Source organism: Ammospiza caudacuta, chromosome 4, assembly GCF_027887145.1.
Source record: "Ammospiza caudacuta isolate bAmmCau1 chromosome 4, bAmmCau1.pri, whole genome shotgun sequence".
NCBI lineage: Eukaryota > Metazoa > Chordata > Aves > Passeriformes > Passerellidae > Ammospiza > Ammospiza caudacuta.
The window spans coordinates 59,416,127-59,439,466 of NC_080596.1; the positions used below are offsets into that span (position 1 = coordinate 59,416,127).

At 41.1% G+C, this 23,340-nt stretch overlaps 1 protein-coding gene across 6 annotated transcripts in view; it reads left to right on the forward strand.

The window, feature by feature from the left end:
• Positions 1–23,340, forward strand: part of ABLIM2 (actin binding LIM protein family member 2) — a 130,690-nt gene that overhangs the window by 4,735 nt on the left and 102,615 nt on the right. The gene's annotated exons all lie outside the window — the stretch shown is intronic.

Consider the following 23,340-nt stretch of genomic DNA (forward strand, 5'->3'; position numbering starts at 1 on the left):
AGCAGTGGAAACTCCTCTTTCCTGACTGCTGTTAATTGTAAGCTCACTGCTGCATTTTCCAGTCCTCTGGGGGTTTGCTGGTACCATTAACTCACCTTTGGACCTTGGGTTCTCCAACCAAGCACCCAGCACTCACAGTAAAGAATTAAACACATTTGTGTTGAAAGGGCTTGTGCTGCATGGGGCTGTTAGAAACAGAGCTCTGTAAGTGCCAGGATGAAAGGGGGCCCAGGCAGCAGAGCTGGGTCTCTGCACAAGCCCAGCATCAGATGGAGGGTGGAGCATGGGCCTTGGAGATTATTGGACAATTTGCTGGCTTGCTCTCTGCATCCTTAAATATAACCTTAAGGCAAACATTTCTGAATTTATATTATTCCCTGTGTCAAGATCCATTAGCAGCATGTCAAGGTCCATAACTGTTACCATCTAAAACACTGGAATGTTTTCTTTCACAGCTTATTAGTTGATGTTCGTGCTCTGAAATCTAGATGGAGTGTTGTTCTGCATGAAGTGTGGTTACTTATTTTTCCATTTCAGATAAGAAATGTGAGATGAATAAAAACTTTGTTCAGTAAATATTTCTGTAGCTTTAGGAGCCGTTTTTTCCCCTTTCTCTTTAAAATCAAATCTTTCTACTGGCATTAATCAAATTGATCATTAACTATATCTTGAAGACTCTCCTGATCTTATGGGACAAATTTCTTGATCTGTAGATGAAAGAAATCAAAGTCTAAGTGCAGGTGGCCGTGAAAAATACAAATTCCTCAATTGCAGGAGATCACTAGTGATGCTTTGAAAATACTTTAATGTTCTTAATTGCAGGCTGGTTTTTTCCTACTTAGAAACTGCTATTTTTAGGTTTAAGTAATGCTGTCATTGTAAAACAGTAACAGATTGCAGTTGCTCCTCATGGTGGATATGAAGAACAAATGTGTAATCTTGGTTGTTACTGCATAGTAGCTGCTCACAAATACAGCATCCAGTTCCTTGGGAAGTTTTTAAGTACCACTTCTGTCAGTTCATTTCTAGCATGAGGCACTGTGATACTTCAGAGGAGCACGAAATATGGTTGTTCGTCTTCCCTTTTGCCAAGTTCATTTGTGCTTCATTGGGAGAAAAATCCCTCACCTGTACAGGTTTATGGAGTGAAATAGCTGGTGTGGTGTACAAAAGGGAGCACTAAGCATTCAGTGCTTGTGTTCCTTCAAGTCTATTTCAGGCAGTGACAAAGTAAGATTGAATTGCTGTCATACTGTTTGTATGGTAAAATTCATGGTGAAGTAGGAGTTAAAGTTTGATGCATATCATATGAAGAACAAGCCACAGAACCTGTTCTGCTTAAGTGTCAGGCAAGAGCTTTTGTCACTTTAAAAAATAGGTCATATACTTCCTTCTCCTCCTAAGTATATGACTTAGAGATTATATGACATACAGTATGTGACTTAGGATAAAGGGAGTTTCAGAAGTGATTCATAAGGCAGTTTACTAGTTGATGTCTAAATATATACTGGGATCTTTGCTGAGCAACTCTGAGTGGGACTGAATGAATGGGCAGCCTTGTATGCAAGGATTCATGTGGAGAGTTCTTGATCAGGGACCACTTTGTATTTTCTTTACTTATTTTGACCTCTGTCAAGAGATTTTACTGAGGTACGTTTATAAATCCTAGACTGCTGTAAATTTTGCAGTTTAAAATTATGTGAATGCCCTAGAAGTCATGAAAAATACTTTTACATTTTCCTATTTGTTTTTGTCTCAGTTGCCTTCATTTGCCTTGCTCTGTTTACATGTTCTTTCCCTCTCTTTTCCTGTTGGTATTCTCAGTATTGGAAACTCAGCTGGAACCTGCAAGTCAAGCAGGCTTTTCTGTTCTTCACTTTGTAAGACCCCACTGAGGATATTTGACTGAGTTCAGCTGGGAAGTTTGGCTTTTTGGGTCTTGTAGAATTTTCTATGATGTTTCCTTTGGCTTTGCAATACCAGCAGCATGAAGGCAATCACCTGGTTACAGTTTTAGATGCAACACAGATACAGAGGATCTAATCTTTAAGGTCACATACACAGTTGTGTACTGATACCAAAGGAAACCATAGAAATGGCTGTGTTGCCACTATTACCCTTGACAAGAAGAAGATGGGAATGGAAAAGAGTTTGCAGCCAAGTGCCTTAGCTGGGACACACACGGGAACAGCTGGGGCTGCGTCTGTCTGTCTGTGCCGTGAGTGTCTGGCACTGGCCCTGGCACCTCACCCTGTGCCTTGCACATATGCTCTCTGTTCTGCTGTCTGTCAACCTGGCTGCAAGTCAGGCTTGCCAATCCAGGGCTTTGCCTGTGCTCTGTCCCTGGGTTTGCTGGGCAGCTCCAGCCCTGCTCAGACCAAGCTCAACCCTGTGCTCTGCTGCTGGCTTCAGGCAGTGACAGGAACATTCCTGGGTGCATGTGATGGGTAAGTACTGGTGATAAGGGTGGAGAGTTGCTTCTCACTGACCTTTCCATGACTAATAGTGTAACTGAGCTGTGATGTTCCCACTCACTTGGTCAGCAGAGTGGACCTGCCAGGATTGGTGCAGTGAGCATGATGGGGGAAGCTGCTGTGTGCTTCCCTTGAGGGGGTGGAAAGCTCTGCTCTATAGATCCACCTGGAAAAGAGAGACAAGACAGAGGGGAACTGAATTGTGTTTTTCAATCCCCCCAATGGGTTGATGAAGGGAAGATGAAGCCAAGCTCCTCTCCCAAGGGCACAGAAAAAGGGCAAGAAGCAACAGTCAGGAGTAGCAGGAGGAGTTCATGCTGGTTGTAAGGAAGAGTGAAATCCCAGTGATCGTGCTTGAACCCAGGAGGGAACCAAGAAGGGTAGCAGAGGGGCTGTGAAGTATCCAGCCTCTGAGATTTCCAAAATTTAATAGGCCAGGTTGCTCCAGCACTTGCCAAACTGAAGATTGGTTTGCAGTCAGCTGGATCTTTGGGCATCTGGTCCAAAGTTTTTGGTGGGTATTTGAAACTGTCCTTACCCATGACTGAAGAGCATCTGTTGTGTTGCTACAGAGATCCAAAGGCAGATTAATCTTGAATGTTTTGTGTGGCCATTTACCAACCAATCTTCCTGGACATGTTTTGATGCCTTATTCCTGCCTTGGAAAATTTGAGAAAAATTAGTGTCAGCTGTGTGTATGAACATTGGTAAGCTTTCCTGAACCAGACCCCGTGGAGAAACAGGGCTTATGTATCACAGATCTCTTGAACAATTGCCTAAAGATGCAAACCTGTCCTGGGGTTATGTATGTGCAGCTGCAGAGCCCCTCAGCTGGGACAAGGAGTTTGGTGTGAAAATCTTAAAATATCATCACCCATCACTGTGAACTGCAGTGTTTTATCTCTTTGAAACTAGGGCATTTATTTATGTGCCTTTGTACAGAATTAGGTGCAATCATTTCAGCACCTTTGTTCTAATACCCACATGTTTTCATGGTACCAAACTAAGGTAACAAGCATCCACAGATTGCCTTAATGTGTTGTCAGTGAGAGCATAACCAAAGCTTTTCTAGCATCTTCTTTACGTGTGTATGAGCAATGAGACCTTTAGTAATGATAAAACATAATAGATTGTGTTTCAGTTTGCTGACATTTATTGTCATTATTTCATATCATTAGGCTGTCCAGCTTGGATTGAGTGCTTCTGTGGCCCAGTACTTATTTCCAGCTGTGCCCATTGTCCTGACCTGGGAGCTAACAATGACAGTGGCTGTGTCCATCTTGGACATGTTTTTCAAGGCGGTACTAAGGGATCATCACCGCAGATGATGAATTTTAGCTCCTTTTTGGTAGTGTGGCCTAAATTTCATTAAATGCATAAAGCCAGCTTAACAAAGTTCTATTTATATCTTAATAGAGCTGCCCACTGGCTCTGCTGCAGATTTGGTTGTCTAGATTATTAATAGGATTTTACCTAAGACTAAAGCCTAGGTTATGCTGGGAACCCTTAACTTCTGTTACTGCTAAACTTTAGGGTTAAGTCAAATTTCTGGTCTGAAGTCATGTGATACATTTTCAGAAAAACTGCTGAAGCAATAGTCACATTTTGCATTTCTTTCCATAGATCTATAATTTTAACTCGTGATATGTCTGAGTTTTTTCCCAAGGTCAAAGCTGACTTTTGATGGGAACAGCTCAGGCTGTGTCCTGTGAAGTTGATGATGAGATTGATGTTAGGGGAGTGCTGCCAGCTCTGGGGAAATGCTCAGCTGAGCTTTCTGTGTCTTGTCTCTGAAGCACATAAGGTCTACATGGATCTAGAAGCATGCCATAGTCGTGCCTATTTTAGAAGGCAGCAAGCAGCACAAGCTGCAAATTTAAGTTGGCAGGAGAAGCCTGGCTGTTAAGCTGAAGCTGTCAGAAACTGCCACAATGTTGGTTGGATGCTCGATTTACCTGTCCTGCTCAGAATTAGAAAGATGGAGCTTCTCAGGCCCTTTTTAAATACAAGGATAAATAGTATTTTTGGAACTATATAGAAATCCTGTACATTGGATGAATTCCCAGTTTCCATCCTAGTAATTTTGCTATCATACATGTGTTTTGTATGGTCAGTAATTATGTATTTATTACAGTGATGGATGCTTTCAGTATAGCTGTTTGCACCATGGGCATCAAAAAGCACAAATATTTCAGTTCTGCATTCCATCTTTAATTCCAGTTACTTGCATAAACCATTTCTGAGACACTGCCTAAGTTATGGGTCAAACTCAGTTGCTAAACCATCTAATCCTCTCCTACTTTTCTATATGTGGTTGTTTTCACTCATATATCCCAATAGTGAGTTGCTTGCAAAAGCAGAAATGTGTTCTTTCAAGACAATAAAAGGTATTGAACATATCCCTTCTCCTGACAGTCCATTTCTGTGCCAGTTACACTGCATGCTTAGAAAATGCTGTATTGGTTTGCACTTTTTAAATTAAAAAAATAATTTTCTTTTTTCCTCCGGTGAGCCTGAGAATCTGTTTTAAGGAGTTGCACATCCATTTTTTGAGAGACCTTAGCAGTGGGTAAACAACAAACCTTGACATTTTAAAGGAAGATTCCTACCCTTAGCTTGCCTTGTGGCTCTGTGCTGTGGATCTGAAAGGCAGATCATGTCTCTTGTGCTGGAAGGCAAAGGACTGAAATTTAGATAGCCCCTGTGAATTTTCTAGGGAAATCATTGCAACTGTGCTGTGGAAAAATAATATTACATGGACATTATTTCCACTGCACTGATATTATGGTACCATTAAGAATTAACACTTACTAAAGAGCCAGACTGGTCACAGGCTACCTGGCATTTCATCTTGGCAGCTCTGGAGCAGTGGGGAAGGAGCACTTTGGGTGGGCAGTAGGAGCTGCACATCCACAAATCCATTGGACAAAACGGCTTAAATCACAAACAAATAAACAAATCACCCTATGTCTTCCACTCCTTCCTGTCTCTAGGCTGCTTCCAACATGGCTCTTGAATCTCACTGTCAGTGTTAAAATCTCTTTTCATCAATTTATTTCAACTTTTATTGCATACTTCTTTGTAAGCATCCTGAAATGGTACCTCTTAAAGAAAGCAATAATGCAATAAATATCATGAAAACTTTTAAATACAAATAATGAAATTATTACAATAATTGCTGTTATATCAATATTCCATGAATTTTTTCTGACTGCAGTTTATATCGTTTGCAAACTGTTTGGAGGAGATGTTGTCTTTGGCTTTGTGTCATAGGTAAACAGTTGTACTATTTTTAATCCCAAACTAAAAGACAACATCTTATCTTTAGGAAAATTTTGCCATATTTTGCAGGAACCCCTTCCTTTTTTGGTAGGATGTATGACATTTATATTATCTCATGTCAGAGTTTCTTTTTGGTAGAATTTCATTATGATATGTTGGTGCTCATTTTTTTGTAAATATGTTTAGATTTCTAATAGTGTTTTCTGTCAATTGACTGCAAAGCTCTCACAGGAAGAGGGGATTTACTTGTGTAGAACTGAGAAGAGATTTGTGATTTGTGTTGGGTAGGATTAGTCAAGAGAAGAGGAGTCTGAAATACCAAAGTTTGAATTAAATGTTCCTTCTGTTAGGTCACTCTGACTTTACATGTGTAAGACTTAATACATTTTGGGTTATTTTTGGCACTGGCATGAGTGGCTGACATTTGTCTATAGATGCAAAGAGTGGAAATTGAAAGGTTAATTTTTTTGCCATCTTCCCTAAAGTTTTGAAAGTAATATCTGGTCCTTAGCTTGTCCAGTGGCTCAAGAAGGGAGGGAAGAGTTGGGCTTGAGAAAACCAACTGTAACAAAGCCAGTTTCCTGCTGCTAACTCCATGCCCCTGGCAGCCTAAATATTCCTGCCCTTGATTTTTGTTTCTCTCTGGATCATATCCATGAGGAGATTTCATTTCAAAAAACAACCAAGATTGCGGCTGATGTCATCAGAAAAAACTTCACATGTAAAATACTTAAAAAAAAAAATCCTTAGAACCTAACCCTGGAATTTTTTTTAAATTTTTTTGTTTTTACATGGTAGGAAAAAGCAGCATGTGCTGGCACCCAAGCCTTGAGCGTGCAGCCCCACCAAGGAATCTGTGCAGCCTGTCCCAGCACACCCCTGCCAGCAGCTGTCACTGTCACTTGCCAGTTCTTTAAAGCTCTTTAAAGGTGGCATAACGTGGCAAAGAGATAACGTGCAGCTTTCTCCCCTAGAGGCAGGCTTAAGTTAATATTCCCCCAAAGGCCATTGCTATGGGTAAGCACAGCAAAGTGGAAAAGCTCCGGGTTTCTCTGTGCTCACCCATCTCCCTTTCTCAGCTGGGTAGGGAAGCTGGGCTTTGAGGCAACTTTCCAATTTTTCAATTTCTGCAGCTTTCCTCAGTTACAATCACATGGATTCAATATGTATTTTAGAAAATGTTTGTGATCTGTTCCAGGTCACACTGATAGCATGTGTGAGCTTTTGTGACCTGAAGGATGAGTTGTTGGAGTGAAGATTATTTCAGCTCTGAGGGCTGGTACTGAGTGAAAGTTCTTTATTGAGTATGATTGTCTAGATAAAGGGAACCTGCTCCAAGCCACACTCCTCTTCAAAAGACATTGAGACAACCAAGTCCATCTTAAAGCAATCTGGCCAAAGTGCACTGCATTGGTTGTGTCCTGTTGCTCTCTGTTTGGAAGCATCAGATTCCTGTGTTCATTTCTTTGTCTGCAGGTTTTGATAATTTCATCATTGCAGAAGAGTGATGGTATAGTTTATATATAATAATATAATATATTAATTATATTATATTAATTAATTATATATTAATATGCTGCTGGTATAATTTAATTGCTGGAGGAAAGGCATATGCATGATGAGAACAATTCCAAGGAGAGGTGGAGCAGACAGGCCATGTTGGGGGTGTCTGCTGGAGAACTGCGCAGGGTGGTTGAGGAGAAATGTTGCTGAACACACTCCTTCCAGCTTTTTTGTGGTTAGAAGCCTTTTGACACCTCTGCCTGTGTTCCAGAGGTGTCTCACAGTGGGTTGTGCAATGGACCATTGCATTCCCAGTGAGGAGTGGCTGTCTGCCCACCATCAAGTCAGATGAGCCTGCTGTACAGAAAAATGCAGACAAGTGTTTCTTTGCAGGAATTCCTCACTGTCATGCAACATTATCCTTTAACTGGGTTTACAAGCACAGAAGCATGTTTCAGAAGCTGTATTTTTAAAAGTGCACTCCACAGTTTTGATTTTACATTACAATTTAAGCGTTTCATGAGGGTTCTTTGCAGAGCTGTTGACATGTCCCCTCTGCTGAAGCAGCAGCCAGCCCTGCAGTGCCTGTAGGAAAGGCCTGTCACAGTCACAGTGCCCAACCCTGTCACAATGCCCGACCCAAATCAACAGGGTAAGGCACTGGCAAGCTAAATGTGTCTTACCCAGAGCCTCAAGAAACCAGAAGTGCTAATGCAAGGGGTGCTGACTTATCAAAGGGCTGCAGCTACATGCAAGAGGATTATTTTTACTAATACATGCTTAGAGTTTGTCAGGCTAATGAGGCTCTGTAATATCTCTTGTGAATGCACTGAAAAGTTCAGTAGACTTCATATTGCTATTGCAGTTTGAAAGGTGCAGCGTTCATCTTTACAGCTTGGAATTCCTTGTTTGTACTGCTCATCATAATGTTTTAAAAATTATTCTAAAATTGATTCCTTAAAAGTTTTTGAGATGAATAGTCTTCAGGTTCAAGATTAGCTGTACTGTCATGTATAATCCCATTGAATCGTAAGGAACTATGTGTTCATATAAGAAATAAGAAGTAAAACTTCAATCTGTAGTTATTAAAATCTGCTCTTACCTTAGAGTTAAAATTTTAAAGAATATTTTCTGAAAAAGTTTGATTCAAATAAGAAAATTTAGATTTCAGATTTTAATATTATTACTCATTGCAAATACAGCTTTGGTCAGCTTTCTTATGCAGACACACAAATCAAGCTATTATGCCTTAAACTCCCAGAGCCCCATCATTTATGAAATATTGTGCTGCAGATTGTTAATGGAATATATTATTCTGAAAGTTTTATCTGCATCTGTCTTATATAATTTAATGCAAATAAATGTAGATAAAATATCCTAGGACATGAAATGTTTATTTGTGATAACAGTTCTGTTTATTCAGCTTGAGGAAACTGCAGGTGAAGTTAAGAGTAAGTACACTTAAAAGGAAGCAAGAAAACAGGTTTTAATTATGATTTAAAGTAAAATAAGCAAATAAGTCTAAAATAAAATGATTAAAGATTGCTGTAGGTTGCTGCAGTGGTACATTAACATACTAAACTATTTAGAGTGTGACACATTTTCCACATCAGAATTAAACAAATAGCAGCTTAATACGTTAAGTCATCTCAGCGACATCTGCTCTGTCAGTTGCCTACGGGCTGGAAAATGAAGTGTTATAGCAAAAGATCCACAGACGGATCCAGCAGCTCAGGATTTGCTCTGAGTGCTGGAGGGCTTGGGGCCAATTCTGGGTCCCTTGGCACCAGCCAGGTTGGTGATTTGCCTTTGGCCCCTGCCTGGGTTTGGTACAAGGTGCTCAGCTGTTGGTGTTGTTGCCCCTGTCCCATTTCCCCCACCACAGCCATGAAATCAGTCAGTGGGACAAAGAGGCCATTCCTGCTGTTTCCAAGAGGAATATCACTTACCGAGGGAGTATTTTTTCTCTCTTTTTCTTTTTCCCCCTGCATGTTTTTTCCTTTTTCTTGGAGCTTCAATGATGAGTGAAACTGCCCTATCAGCTCTTTCCAACACCCTGGGAAGGTCCCTTCAAAACTCATGTGGTTGGTGTTCTTTCTCCAAAGTAAGATATTATAGTGTATCTCTACTTCAATAAATACTTATATTTTTAAAAAAATACTATAGTATCGTGAATTTAGAGAGTATACAAGCAGAAGACAAAATCTCATGCATATTCCTGAGATCCATAAATTAGGCCATGTACACACTCAAGAACATTAAGGGAAAAATCACAAGCAGTGGCATCCATAATCATAAGATGGAACAGAAAGTGGAGCCTCGTTTTTACCATTTGCATTTTGTTTGTGTTGTTCATACTGGAAAGGGATGAGAAGACTTCAGAGAAAGTTAAAAACTTCTAACCTTTTTCTGCAACTATGACAACTAGAACCAAATTAATCTAATAAAAAACTGAAGAACAGATTGCTGTTCAGTCACATATCTCTGAGGGATGGTACTTAATTTAAAACAACAAGTATTTCAAGGCTGTGATAGAACTTTGAGGGCTTAACAATACTTCTTATATTGCAGTCAAAACTCCCAGAGCTCCCATATGGAAGAGTCAGCCAAAATTCACAGTGCAGCCAGATTAGCAGTGTTAATCACTTCGCCTGTTCTTTAAATTGCAAGGAGCCTGGGCAGGGTGTAGAGGCTGGGAACTGTATACCTGTGCAGTAATGCCTGTGATCCTGAGGGTATATTATTAGGTGGGATTGGTATTTATTGTCTCAACAAAATCTCCACTTCTAAGGCGAATTGCAATGTCAAATGTTAAACTTTGTAAGCTGCCTTGGTTTCTTTAAATGTTTATTTTGTGCATAGATTTAAAAACTATTTGGCTGCTCTACTTCTGCTGTGAGTTTTTGGTGGTGGAATCACCATTGTCACAGTGTATCTAGTACTTGGTTTGTAGGGTCATTCCTCAGGTCAGACTGCTGCAAATCTACATATTGTTGTGACTGGTAACACTGTGGGACAATAAATTAATTATGGCATTTATATCTAAAAGAAAGGCATTTATTTACACATTTAAGCATAATATTAGTTTCTATTCTTTTAGAATCCAGTGGTCTAAAGCTACAGATGAGAAATGTTGAGATCTGTTGTTCAGATGAGAAATGTTGACACTCCCTTCAGGGCATTCCAAGCTCCTTTATGGCAGATCCAGGTAGAAGAGTTTTGGGTTGTTACTTAGGATACATGGAAAGTGGCTATGAAAAAAACCCTGTATGGGCAAAATGCTGTGAATTACAGGTGTTCAGCAGCCCTGAACACTGGGTCAGCTTTCAAATGATACAAATATGGGTTTGGAAGGCTAATTTTAATCACCCTGCTTTAAGTATGTGTCCTTGCTCAGCTGTGATGGTGTTCACGTTAGAGAGGGATTTTAGAGAGCTCTGCTTTGCTGCCATGCCAGGGTTCTGGCACTGGGGGAAGCGGAGCAGGGCTGTGGACAGGCTGGATGGGCAGAGGGTGGATGTTCAAGGCGGGTCTGCAGGAGCCAGGCTCCTTTGGAGGCTGAGGGAGAGCATCAGTGTCCCCATGTCCCAGTGCTGGCCTGGAGAGAGGATGGACCCAGGCTCTGCTCAGAGGTGTGGGGCAAAAGGACAGGGCTCAACCCCATGGCAGCTTGCAACATGGCAAATTCTGATTAAGTAGAAGAGGAAACAAAATTCCCAAGAAGACTGTAAAGCACTGGAGCAGGGAAGGTGGCAGCCTTACATCCTTGGGGGTTTGAGATTTGGAAAGGACGAGGCCCTGGGCAACCTGATCTAGTGGGATCTGTGCTGAGGAGGAGGCTGGACTAAGTGACCTCCAGAGGTGCCTTCCAACCTAAATTATTCTGGTTCTAAATATAGTGTGTGGGAGTGCTAAACTTGACTTTGGCATGATTAAAATTACATTTAAAGCTAAAGCAGGACAGCAAGACAATGCTTCTGGGACTCTTATGCAGCACTTCCAAAAAACACAGGCTCACATACATTTCCAGGGGAAGCTCAGTTGTTCTGAAGCACAGTGTTATACCAGAGTTACATGGTGATTTAAAAACCATAGCTGTGCCTCAGAGTGTGTGTGGTGCTTACATGTGCTTTGTAAGAGGTCAGATTTATTTCTGCAGGTCACAAACTGAACAGCTGAATAGATTTGAGGCTCCTAACTCCCATTCTGTGACAGATAATTAAAAGATCTAATCTCTTGTACAGCTGACCTGAGAATAAATTTCTAATAGTCTGTGGATTTGATGCACAGCAGAGTACACAGCTTCTCATTATAATTTAATATGTTGTTAGTACAGCTAGACCAATTTTGATTTAGTGTCTTGATTTAAGTTATTTTTTGAGTGAATGTTAAAAATAAAAAAATTCCTAGATAGGAGAGGTATAATCTCAGTAAGATAAAACTGTCTGTAAAATGATAGCAAAACATACTGAGAAAAAGGAGCTTTTATTTAAAGATAGAGCAATTTAAAGTTAAAAGAAGCAAATTTTATTACATTTTCTAATTATGTCTGTAACTAATCATGCAACCAATAAATGCATTGATATGTGCCAAAGTTGAGGTTTAGCATATAAGTATTAAGTCTTTTGAGTAGGTCTGAGTGTGTTTGAAAGGTTTTGGATTAGTGCTTTAAATAGAATAAATTAAATCTTACTGTGTGAGTAGAATAATAAAATTTAAAATGATTATTATAATTCTACCTTTGTACAAATGTAGTCTCACTGGTTGAACAGAAAACATACAAAATTAATGGAGAACTCCATCTCAGTTGTTTCAGAGGGATAATAATGAGTTTATTTTCTGTCTTTTTCTAATTCTGGTAATTATTAACAGACCAAATATGGAAGTGGGAAATCTGTCAGTCTGCTGGAGCATCTTTGGGGACTGCTGCTATAGTGGTGGAGAATTGAGCACTTAGGCTGCCTGTCTGGAGGACATAGAGATGACATCCAGCAATTTTCCTTTACCCTTACCTGATGCTAAGTGGAACTCACAGCTGAAATTAACCTAATCAATTTTTAAATAAGTGTTGATTACACCTGTATGGATATAATCACCCTAGCAGACTGTCAGTGATGGAGCTGAAAGCAGGAATTATGTGGCAGATTTGACCTGTAATTAGAAAGAAAGTTCAATAGAGGTTTAAAAGAAGCAAATTATCAAGTGCAGCAGAAAACATTCTTGAACTAGAGGTGCAGGGATTCTGCTGCTTTCTGAAGAGCCATACTGAATGGCCTTGTGTTAGTGGTGTATTTCTCAATCAAGACAATATTATTGCTGTGTGTATAGAAAACCTCCATGACGCCATCTTGCAAAAGAATATTTATTTAAAAATCCTATATTTTTTAGATGACAATTGTAGAATGATACAGTATCACTCATTTTTTTTTCCAAATGGTCAGCTAGTCTTTGGGGCACTTTTTATTATTTTGGTTAAGAGGAAGAATTAACAGCAGATATTCCTTGCAAAATAACATTTTCTCAAGAAAATAATATGAAGAAAGGCCTATTTTTTGTGAATAGCAGGGCCCAAGATCAGACAGAGATCTCCTGCTATTTCTCCACTCTAGAGAACCTGTTGTTTTTCTCTTATTATTGAAGATAGTAGTTGGTGGGGTTTGCATTTCCCCTGGTCCTTTTCTTTCCTCAGGACCACTTCTGTGTTGGCTGGCAGTTGCCAGGTGTTTGTATGCAGGGGTTTACTGTTTTACAGATCTTCCCCTAAGGGAGGCAGCTTAGTTCTTTTTTTTTTTTTTTTTTTTTTTCTTCCTTTGGTTTTCACTTGGTCTGTAAAGTTTTGTAGCTATGAGTCTACATTAAACATACAGTTTGCACATTTATTTAATATTTGGTTATATCCTGAGGTTGCATAATCAGCATCTGGAAGTAAGAGTTTGTAACATTTTGAAAATAATCAGTGAATTTCTTCTTCTAGTGCCTACTTTTAAAGCTAGAGTTTAAAGATGTTTCATTTTTATTATGCAATACCACATATTGTTAACTTTTGCTCAAGAGAAATACTTAAACCATTAAATATTATATCTTGCTTTGAATAAAATATATTTGCACATTGTTTCGTATACAGTGTTCTCACAGAGTGATTTTGTTTGGGAGTTACTAACTCTTGTGATAAAATTTGCATTGCTATTGGCAGTAGCACTTCAGGAAACTTCAGCAAACAATGGAAGACTGAAGTGTTACCTGGTCTCTCTATTTGTATAAAGCTCATGTTTACACAGAGGGAAGAACTGAAAACTTGTTCCTTTGAAAATTACATCTGTTATTGAAAAGATGCCATGGTAGACCTACAGTGCTCTGGAAATACGAAGGTGTCTAAAAGCATTGCTGTTATCAACTCAGTGGTGCAATGCAAGGTATTAAAACCTGTCTGCCCCGGGCTCTAGCTGGGTGTCAGAGAGGGAACCTGTGTCAGGATGGGGTCATCCAGCTTGTATGGCTTGGAGCATAAGGGGAAGTTCATTGTTCTGTGCCAGACTGGAATTCAGACCTGAGTTTTCAACTCCATTTCAGCTCAGCATTGGAAGAGGGACTGAAATAGAGATAGCAGAGTTTCTAATGCTTAGTGACACAGCAAATGTTACTAATAGACTCACAAAGAGTTGGGACTGATTTGTGATTGACAGCATGAAAAATGTTGTCAGAATGACTGAGTCTGGAAGCCAGGTCAAATTAAGGATTTCTGCAAGTCATGGTGGCTAATTCAGAGTTTTCTGCTTTTGGCACCTAAGGTCTCATTGGTTGGGTGAGCTAGTTGGTTGTCAGTAGAGAGAAGCATTTCCATAAGATGTCACATTTTCCACAACCCCAGTGACAGTTGTAGCTAAAATTATTACAGTGGTAAGGATTGGATTGCATTAAGGAATTGTTCCTAGTTCTCTGCTTATTTAACATGTTAGCCCTTACTATGTCCTTTTCCTAGCTCTTATGTAAGAAACTCTATTGCTGAGAAAATTCAATTGCATCATATCATTTTTCAAACCCTGAGGAACCCATCAGTCTTTTCATGGAGTTGCATATTGTGCTTTGCATATGAAATTAATGCCCACTGCTTCCAGCTTGATCAGTGTAACTTTATTAGGCTGTGTTTTTCTTAGGCACCTCACTCAGTGCTACAATCACGTCTGTATTTTAAGAGAGCCCCTCAAAAAGCACTTTTTGAAATTCAGGCCTGTTTCTACAGAAACACTATTAAAATGAAGGAGTTTTAAACTCCACATAATGATAGTGCTTAGCAGTGCAGAACAACAAGTCATACAGGAGAGAATGTTGATTTCATTCATTACAAAGCAGAATTGTCTTCTTTAATTCAGTGAGAGCAGGGCTGTCACTCCAAATGATAGAGAGAAGTGGGATGTGGTAGAAAGGATATTTACCATCTGAGTCATCACGTACTTCAGGAGTATTTGGACTGACTCTTTGTTTATTTTCTGTTTTGGAAATAAACGCTGGAAATGTGCTGTGGTAGCATGGACCACTTGTTCTTTCTGTGTGTTGCATTAAACTAAAACCATTATTTTTTTGGGAGCAGAGCAGTGCCAGACTGTGCTCTGCTGCTCCTTTGGTACATGGTCAGCAGTGGAAAGGGTGAACAGAGCTCCCAGGTGTCTCAGTCCTGGAAAACAGTAAGGGAGACTCCCTTCCTCCAGCAACACAGTGGAGGGAATGTTTGAAGAAACTGTGTGCCCAGGAGAAGGGAGATGTCCAGGAGAAGGATTGAAGTTGGGAAAATGAGATGTTAATGGCAGTCAGGGAGGAGCATTTGTGGGAAAATATAGCTAAATTGTAAATGGACCTGGTGGCAAGTAAATTAGTCATTGGTTGTTACCCTGCTCTGGATGAGCCCAGCACCTCATGGCCATAGCTTGTCCTCTGTTCTTAAACTGTGTGTGGGTTTGGTGGGGCTTCATGTGCTTATTGGGCTCCTCGCTGGCTGTGTATTGACACATCCCTGCACCCCATTGTTCCCCAGATTTGGATGTGCATAATTGTCCTGCTTCTACTCAAAGCCAACTGCCCAAAGAGCAGCTGTCAGTGCCAAGACCAAACCCATATGTGAGCAGCCATGGGGGTAGTGGAAGGGAGCCTGAAATGCTTAAGGTGGGAGTGTTGGGTGTGCAAATCTTAGGATCTTTAGCTGGTCACCATGACTTCAAGAAACGCTAAAAGTCTCTTTTCTCAGCCTGAGCACTTGAAGAATGAGTCAGAGCTCTTCAGTTCTCGGTCTCAAGGTTGTTTATTGTGTCTTATCTATAAAATTCCTTCTCCTGCCCTGCTGAGGTCCGTCCAGCAGGATAGTTCCAGGCTCACTGCCTGCCCCCAGGGCAGTGTTATGTCTTTATACTAAAAACTGCGTGTACAATGTTTACAATTACTTTCCAATACCTATCACCTATGTTAGACAGTGAGCTTCTACTCTAAACCAGTCTGTAAACAGTGCCACCATCACAGCAGAAGATGGAGGCCAAGAAGAAGAAGAAGGAGAAAGGCTGGACACGCCCAGATCCCTCCATCTTGCTCCCTGAACTCCCATTCTAGAAATTCCAAAATCTATTTTTCCACCCTGTGATAACTTCACTATTATTCTACTTAAACTGTTGTGGCTTGCTGATCTTCATATAACGTTGGTAACTTGCTCTGCGGGTTATAATCAAAACCACAGGTGTTTTGGGCTCCGTGCCAGGGCTTCTGAGCCCCTTGGCAGGGGTCTTGGCCGTTCTAGACAGCCAGAAAGATGTCCTAAGTTCTGACAATCAAACAGCCTCAGAGCTGGGCAGGCACAAGGAGGGGATGTGCTGGAATGTGTTGTGGCCCAAGCTGGGTCCTGGAAGAGCCATGTCTGTGGTGGCCCAGCAGCCCAAGTCTGGCTCCGGTGGCATCTAGGTCAGGGGACAGCGTCCTGCGTCACTGCCGCCCTAGCAGGTTGTTATTAAGACCCAAATTGGGGGGATTATTGGCAATTGGAGCACTTGCAGCCAGATGAGACTCCTGGTTTCCTTGCCCTTGTGAGGGGGAGGAGGAGGAGTGACCTACATCTGCCCGGGGACTGCCAAGCTCCACATTGCAGTGGCTTGCTAGGGCTCTCTCTTAGGGACAGAGGTAAAGGCTTCTCTTGAGATAGAGAGAAGTAAAGGTTCTCCGTGTTCACCAGGCCTTGGCTACAATTTTAGATTAGTTGTATGTTTTGTGTCGAGTGTGAGGCATTAACCAGCTTCAGTGGCTGGACGGGGAATAGTGTGCTTCAGGATCTCCTGACCACACTGCTGTTCACTGGACACAATAAAGATACCTTGTGTTTCAACCCTGTTGAAATCAGGGGAGAGAGGTTAGTGTGGAATTTTGCATTGGATTTTCATCTGTGCTCCCTGAATTGCATTTCTGTACATTACCTGGGAAAAAATGCTGTGCAATATCTTTCTTTTTACACATAAGAAATTATTTTATCAGATGATGTTGCTGCTTCCCCTTCTGTCTGTAAAAGGTGAATATGAAGCTTCAGAACAAAATATTTATTTTGAACTGAAACCCATTTGCTGTCTGAATGAGGTGGTGGTTTGCAAATTAAGCAACTCAAAACTTGGTCTAAAAGCAAGTTGTACAGATACCTCAGAAATGTTCCTATTGATAATAGAACTGTTAGTTGCAGAACTGTGCAAGAAGTAGCACTGTAGCTGAAGGCTCTGGAGTCTTGTTGGTGTGAATGTAACACATTTCTGCTATGAATTCAGTGTTGGGAGATAATTGATTGCTGAAATTGTGTAGCCTGAATGTGAAAAGGGCGGCAACGTGCTGGTTTGTCTGATGGGGATGAAACAGAATTAGATTTGTATGGGTGTAACTGAATCTAAGAAGAGATTCTTACACTGTGAAAAATTCACCAAAGATAACTAATTTGCACTGTGTGAGGTAGTGTGACTTTTAGCACCAGAACTACAGTAACATCAATATCTATGTAGATCTTAATTAACTCTATGATTGCAATAAAACAAGAACTAATCCCTTTCTAATGCCAAATTAAGCAGAGCAAATAAAACAGGAGTTCAATTTTATATTTCAGAGTAACTATTTTTGACATTTTTTATGCTGTAGACTACAACATAAAATGGGAAGAGCCTTTGCAAATTGTAATTCTTTTAGAAATATATTTCATATACTGGAAAGGTAGTAAATTTTATTCATTAATGATTGGGGGTGATATATTGTGGCTTGTCTAGCAAAATGAACTTTAGCAAAATGAACTGTTGCTTACTATGTTACTTTATCTTGCTTTTGCTTTTTGGTGTTGCTGTAACAAACAGGCATCACTGTTGTTATTATTACTCTGTTTGTACCAGGGAATGGAAAGACAAATGAGCCATGGAAATTCCTTGTACACTGTTTTTCCCCAGTTGCAAACATTTGCTCATTTCCAGGCCAGGGAATGTGCTTGTCCCTCTCTCCCCTTGGAGGATAGAGATGGAGCAGATGCCAGATTGAAGAGTGATGCAGAGCAGGGGTGCACCCAGCAGGTGGTGCAGACCTGGGGGCAGGAAATATCTCCACAGTGACAGTTTCTGGTATTGGGTCACGGCTCTCCAAAAAAGAATGCCCTAAAGATGAGGGGACTGGCAAGAATATGGTTTGGGTAACTGCTGGAGGTGCTAGAAGTGATCATCAGGCAGACAGGGAGGTGCAGAACAGTAATAGATAGAGAATCCAATGATTTTTTTTTTTTTTTAGTTGATTCTTAAGATTTTGGAGCTGCTTATGGTGGAACTGAGCAATAAAGAATATCCATTCATTTAGACACACTCCAAGAAAAAAAACCTGCTTTGTTTTTTGGTATTAAAGTGAGCTCAGAGACATAATTGCATTTCGGATGTTACTGATGGGAAATTGTAACCTCAGGCAAGGAGGGGAAAAGCTGAACTTTCTGGTTGTGATGAGCCAGCTGCTAAGATCAAAACTTGACAGAATTAGGAAATGAATGCTGATGAAAGTCTTTAACCCAGATCAATAATAGTTTTACTGGTGGACTTTACTGGGAACAGGGTTAAGTGTAACCGCATCACATTTCCAGTGGTGGCTTCTTTTTTGCTTTCAAAACAGCACTCCACATTGTTGACAAATTCCTCAGTGATCATCAACCAAAATGAATGCATTTAAGTAGGATTTGAATGTGACCTGCTGCTTTGCAGCTACATCCCTTCACAGAGAATGGGATTTGGAAAGCAGGCAGAAAAATGTTCTCTGGCATGGTCCCTGTGGGCTGAAGGCAAGGATTAAAGTGCTGGGAGCTGTGTGTGTGAGCAGGACACAGAGAGCTGCAGATGAGGATGTGTCTGAAATCCCCACTCCCCTCTGGGGCAGAATTGCTTCTTCAGGGCTTTTCACTTGGGATTTAAATTCCAGATCCTAAATACGATTTTCAGTGTCTCTCTCCTTTGTAAACCTAAGGAGAGCTATCTGTCCAAACACCAGGTTGGACTTGCAGCTGTTTGAGCCTCTGAGGAAGAGGAATTTGCACCCATGGTTGCTTTTTGTATCTATTGGTGTTAAGCTCACCTTGCCACTTGTTCAGGTGGCCCCAATCTGAAGATGACAGTCAGACTTTTTTGCACAGTGTGGTCTCTGTCTCTGCATGGCCGTCTCTAAACTGTCCTGGGTGTGCCATCACCACAGCTGGACTGAGCTGCAGGGTTTGGAAAGGCATCCCAGGCTTGTGGGATGACTGCGTCCAACAAATGTGACAAGGATTCAGAGAGGTCTCTATGGTCACAGAGTTGTTGTTTCTTGGAAAACAAGGGAGGTAACTCTTCAGATGGAAACTGCTCAGATCTGCAGGGTGACACTGAGTTGAGCCCTTGCTCCCCACACTCACAAAGGACACGAGCACAAACAAGCACGCACAGCTGTTTCCACCACATGTGGAAGCCAAAGGTGCTTTCCCACAGTCAGCCTTGGACAGCTGGGAGGTGGGAAGTGGAAAATCAGCTTGCCCTGCCTTTGGATGTGTCGAGGAGGGGTTTCCAGCCTTGCAGCTTTGGACTTATTTGTGTGGCCCATTCAGGCACACGAGTTCTGTTAGACATTGATCCAGGCCTCTTAAATCTCAAAATGGGACTTCTGGGGGGGTAAGTGTGTCCTTTTTTTTTTTTTGTTTTTTTTTTGGTAAGAAACCTTCAAAGTTAAATGTATTGATTCCAATTGAAACACATGAGTGGTTGAATCTTTTTTTTTTTTCCTGGATAGCACACAACCCACATTGTCATTTGATAATTTTGTAAGCTAGGTAGCTGGTGATGGAAGAACTATGGCAATGTCTGTGTTACTTTTCAGAAGAGAGCAGTCCAGTGAAGTCCTTTAAGTCTATCGAATTCTTTAGGCAATACTTTTGTTTACTCTCTATTTAAGCACTTGAAATTTCCATTGATTAAAAATCCAAACAATTTAAATGATAATTTTATATATGAACTAAATTATTATTTGCTAATTATTAATAATAATATTAATATTAGTTATTAACCAATATTACAAATAATATTAAATTAAAATTTAGTAATTTATTTCTCTTTTTGTGTGAATGTAGCATCATCCCACATGGAAAAATCTTTCCTTCAAAACCTTCTCCATGCATTAATTTAGTCCTAAAAGAAATACCCAAAAATTATTTTGGCATCTTTGCACTTTGCAAAGTGCCATCTTTCTTGCACCACTCATGATCCCCTAAAGGCCAAAATCACATTGTAATTTAAATCCTCCTGTATTCAAAGATATAAATGAGTTTTTCTGATTCTCATGCCTACCATGTGCAATTTTTGGCCACATCAGCTGACTTTTATTGCCTTGTTCTGCTTCTCTGATTTCCCTCCCATAAAATGTGAGTTTTTTCCTGGGTGCTTCTTGTTACAGTACCTTTTCTGTTGCAGCCAGGATGCCATCCCTTAATACAATACATCCCATTATCCTAGCTCACCACCGGGTGTACAGTTTCCCTCCTGCTTTCTGAAGCCTTTTCTGTGAAAAGTCCTTTGTAGTGCCTTTTAGAAACCTTTGATTAACCTTTTGTTAATTACTTGCCCTATCCTTATTACATGACAGGTTTTCTCTGAGCTAAATTGTAGCCTTTGACCTATACTTCAGCAGATCTTTCCTTATCTGAGCTCTGCTCCATTTTACTGGCAGTCCCTGTGAGTTTGATAAAGTCAGCAGAGTCCTGGGCTGGCGGGATCATTCCTGAGGGTGTGACCTGCAGGACCATTGCTGTGCCTCTCATTGCCTCTCTGCTGCTAACCAGACCCTATCCCTTTGTCCTCTGACCTGAGTCACTTTTGCATTCTGAATGTCCCCTCACTTCATTATGGGGCAGTGTTTGGTTTTTTAAAGTTCTCTAAGCATTTTCTTGCACCCTGTTTTTAGGTTTGATACACCACATTCCCCGTTATAGAATCTCTGCTAAAGGCTTTGTAGGGTTTATGTTTGATTTCTGCTCACTCTTTTGGGTGCACACTTTTCTGAAGAATATTGGATGGTGCTTTCATTCTAGTTGGGGGAGCACAGGGGGCTAATGCCAGCTTGGTCTGGATCTAGAGAGAGGTCCCCCCTGGAAAAAGGAGCTGGGAGAGGGAGAAGTTCTGCTTTTGTTCATCCAACTTGCTGGCCAGCAGTCAAGGGCTGTCATCATGGATTTCAGGGCTGAAGAAGCTCATTATTCCCAAGAGATAGCAAGGAGCAGAGCAGGACTCATGACCCAGTTACCTCTGGAGCAAACACAGCTGCCTGCTCCCTGTCAGAGCTCAGAGTGGATCCTCAGTCTGATTTTTCCTGCTTCATAAACATGCAGGATTCACAGAATGACAGAGTGGTTGAGGTTGGAAGGGGCCTGTGGAGTTCATTCAGTCCAAGCTCCCTGCTAGAGCAGGTTCTTGACTTCAGTGCCTTGTACAGGAGCTCACTGTCTCTGCCTGCTTACACGTGTGTCAATTAAAGGTGACTGCACATGGCTTGTTGCCGTGCAGTTAATGACAAGTGTTATGTCTTGCATGGACTTGAGGATGGAGGTGTTTGAGAGCCTGTACTGTGAAAAAAGCTCAAAATAGGCCTAATGAAGTGCAGTGAAGAACAGGAATGGGGTTATTGGAATACCTCAAACTGAACAGGACCCATGAGGATCATCAGGTCTAACTCCTTGTTCCTTGCAGGAACTACCTAAAACTAAACAGGACCCATGAGGATCATCAGGTCTAACTCCTTGTTCCTTGCAGGAACTACCTAAAACTAAACTATAACTAGTCCAGTTACTACTGACATTCAGTTTAGCTTACACTTGGGAAGAGGGCAGTGAGTACAGGAAAAAAGTGTGAGTTAATTAGGAACAGGTCTGAAATCTTTTTAAAATGTCCTTTATAATTCATGATGCCACAGGTTATAAAGATTTTACAGCCAGCTCATCCATTTCAGAGTGGCCTAAATTCTTTGCTGTTTGCAAAGATGTTGGTAACAGCATTGACCTCGGTAATGTAACATTGGAAAAAGCAAACTTGGAAGAAAGGATGGTTGAGAGCACTGCTGTGGCTACCAGGACTTCACTTGAGATTTTAAGAGGAGCCAGGTGTCATGTCCTTTTCTGTAGCAAGGGTTGTGTGCTGTTATTACTGTTAAAACAGTGGAGTTACAGATGTTTGGTCTGTGTTGATGTGAGAAATCAGGTTTAAGCTATATAGGGGAATAGCATATAAGTAAATAAAGGTAGTATAGAAAGTAATCTTATCCCCTGAGGAGTTGCAGCTGGGTTAATTATTAAAGATTAGGAGCAGGCCTCACTTTAACAGGCCACAGCTGTAGCCAATAAGATGAAGAGTGTTATAAAAGATTGGATTGGTTGGCTGAGGGGAACTGGAGTCAGCTGGGTGCTGTGAGGACAAGGAAGGGGCAGTGCTTAGAGGAGATGCCTACAAGGAACATCAAGGAGGTATGAAACTCTGGTAATATGGAACTCTTGTAATGACAGTGGGACTCTTGTGATATAATGACAACAAAGTGACACGGTTTTCTGGATCATTTGCAGCAGGAGGTCTCTGATCTCTGCCTGTGCTGCTGCCGCTGCTGTCCCTTGTCATGCCCATCATGACTCAGCCCATCATGCTAATGAAGGACAATGGCCTCCTGTTTTGTGCCTGTGAAGCCCATGAGTGGTGATGGAGTTTCTATTGAGAAACTCCATCACCACTCATGGGCTTCACAGGCACAAAACAGAAACACCACGAAAACCCTCTGAGCTCCTCCTTTGCTGTAGCCAAGTGGTGAGACTGCAGGGGAGGCTCAGGGATCACACCTCAAATTGTAAATACAAATCAGTGCACTGTGTGACTGCACTGTGACCATACAATGTTAAAATGCAAGTTACCAAGCATTTAGCCTTGGGAGCCTGGCAAGCAGAGGGAAAAGGCTATGTTAGAGTGAAAGCCTTTTCACTTTTCCTGCCTATTAATTTACATGCCTTCAGAGTGTTGCCATTTAGCAAAGTGCCTTTTGTGTTTCTGCCAAGCTGAAGTAGCCGCTGGGAAAAACTAAGTAGGCCAAATCCTGCAAATATCTGGAGAGCTCAGCCAGGGTGGCTGATGGTGATCCAAAAGAGTGTGAGGATGGATTTGGCTTCATGCAGGCAGCACAGCAATATTGAGCAAAATAAAAAGCTGACATAAGAGTTTCACGTCAAAAGCTAGTTACTGCAAGATAATGCATATAGAAGATTTTTTAAAATTGAGTTGTTCATAGTTTTGGTTGAGTGTATAGAACCTGGGATCTTCAGATCTCTGCTCTGGGTCTCAGGCCATGTCAGCTGAGGGCTATTTAAAGTTATAGACCACGTCTGGCATGGCCCAGGGCAGCGGTGTCCTCACCATATAGATTCCTGAAGTTGCAGTACTTATAGAAGTGCTCGTTCTGTTCCCATGCAGTGCTTTAAATAGCTCAACACATCACTGTTATTCCAGTGCTACACATTCCAACTCCATCTGAGCAAGCAGGGGATTTTTGGCTGCCA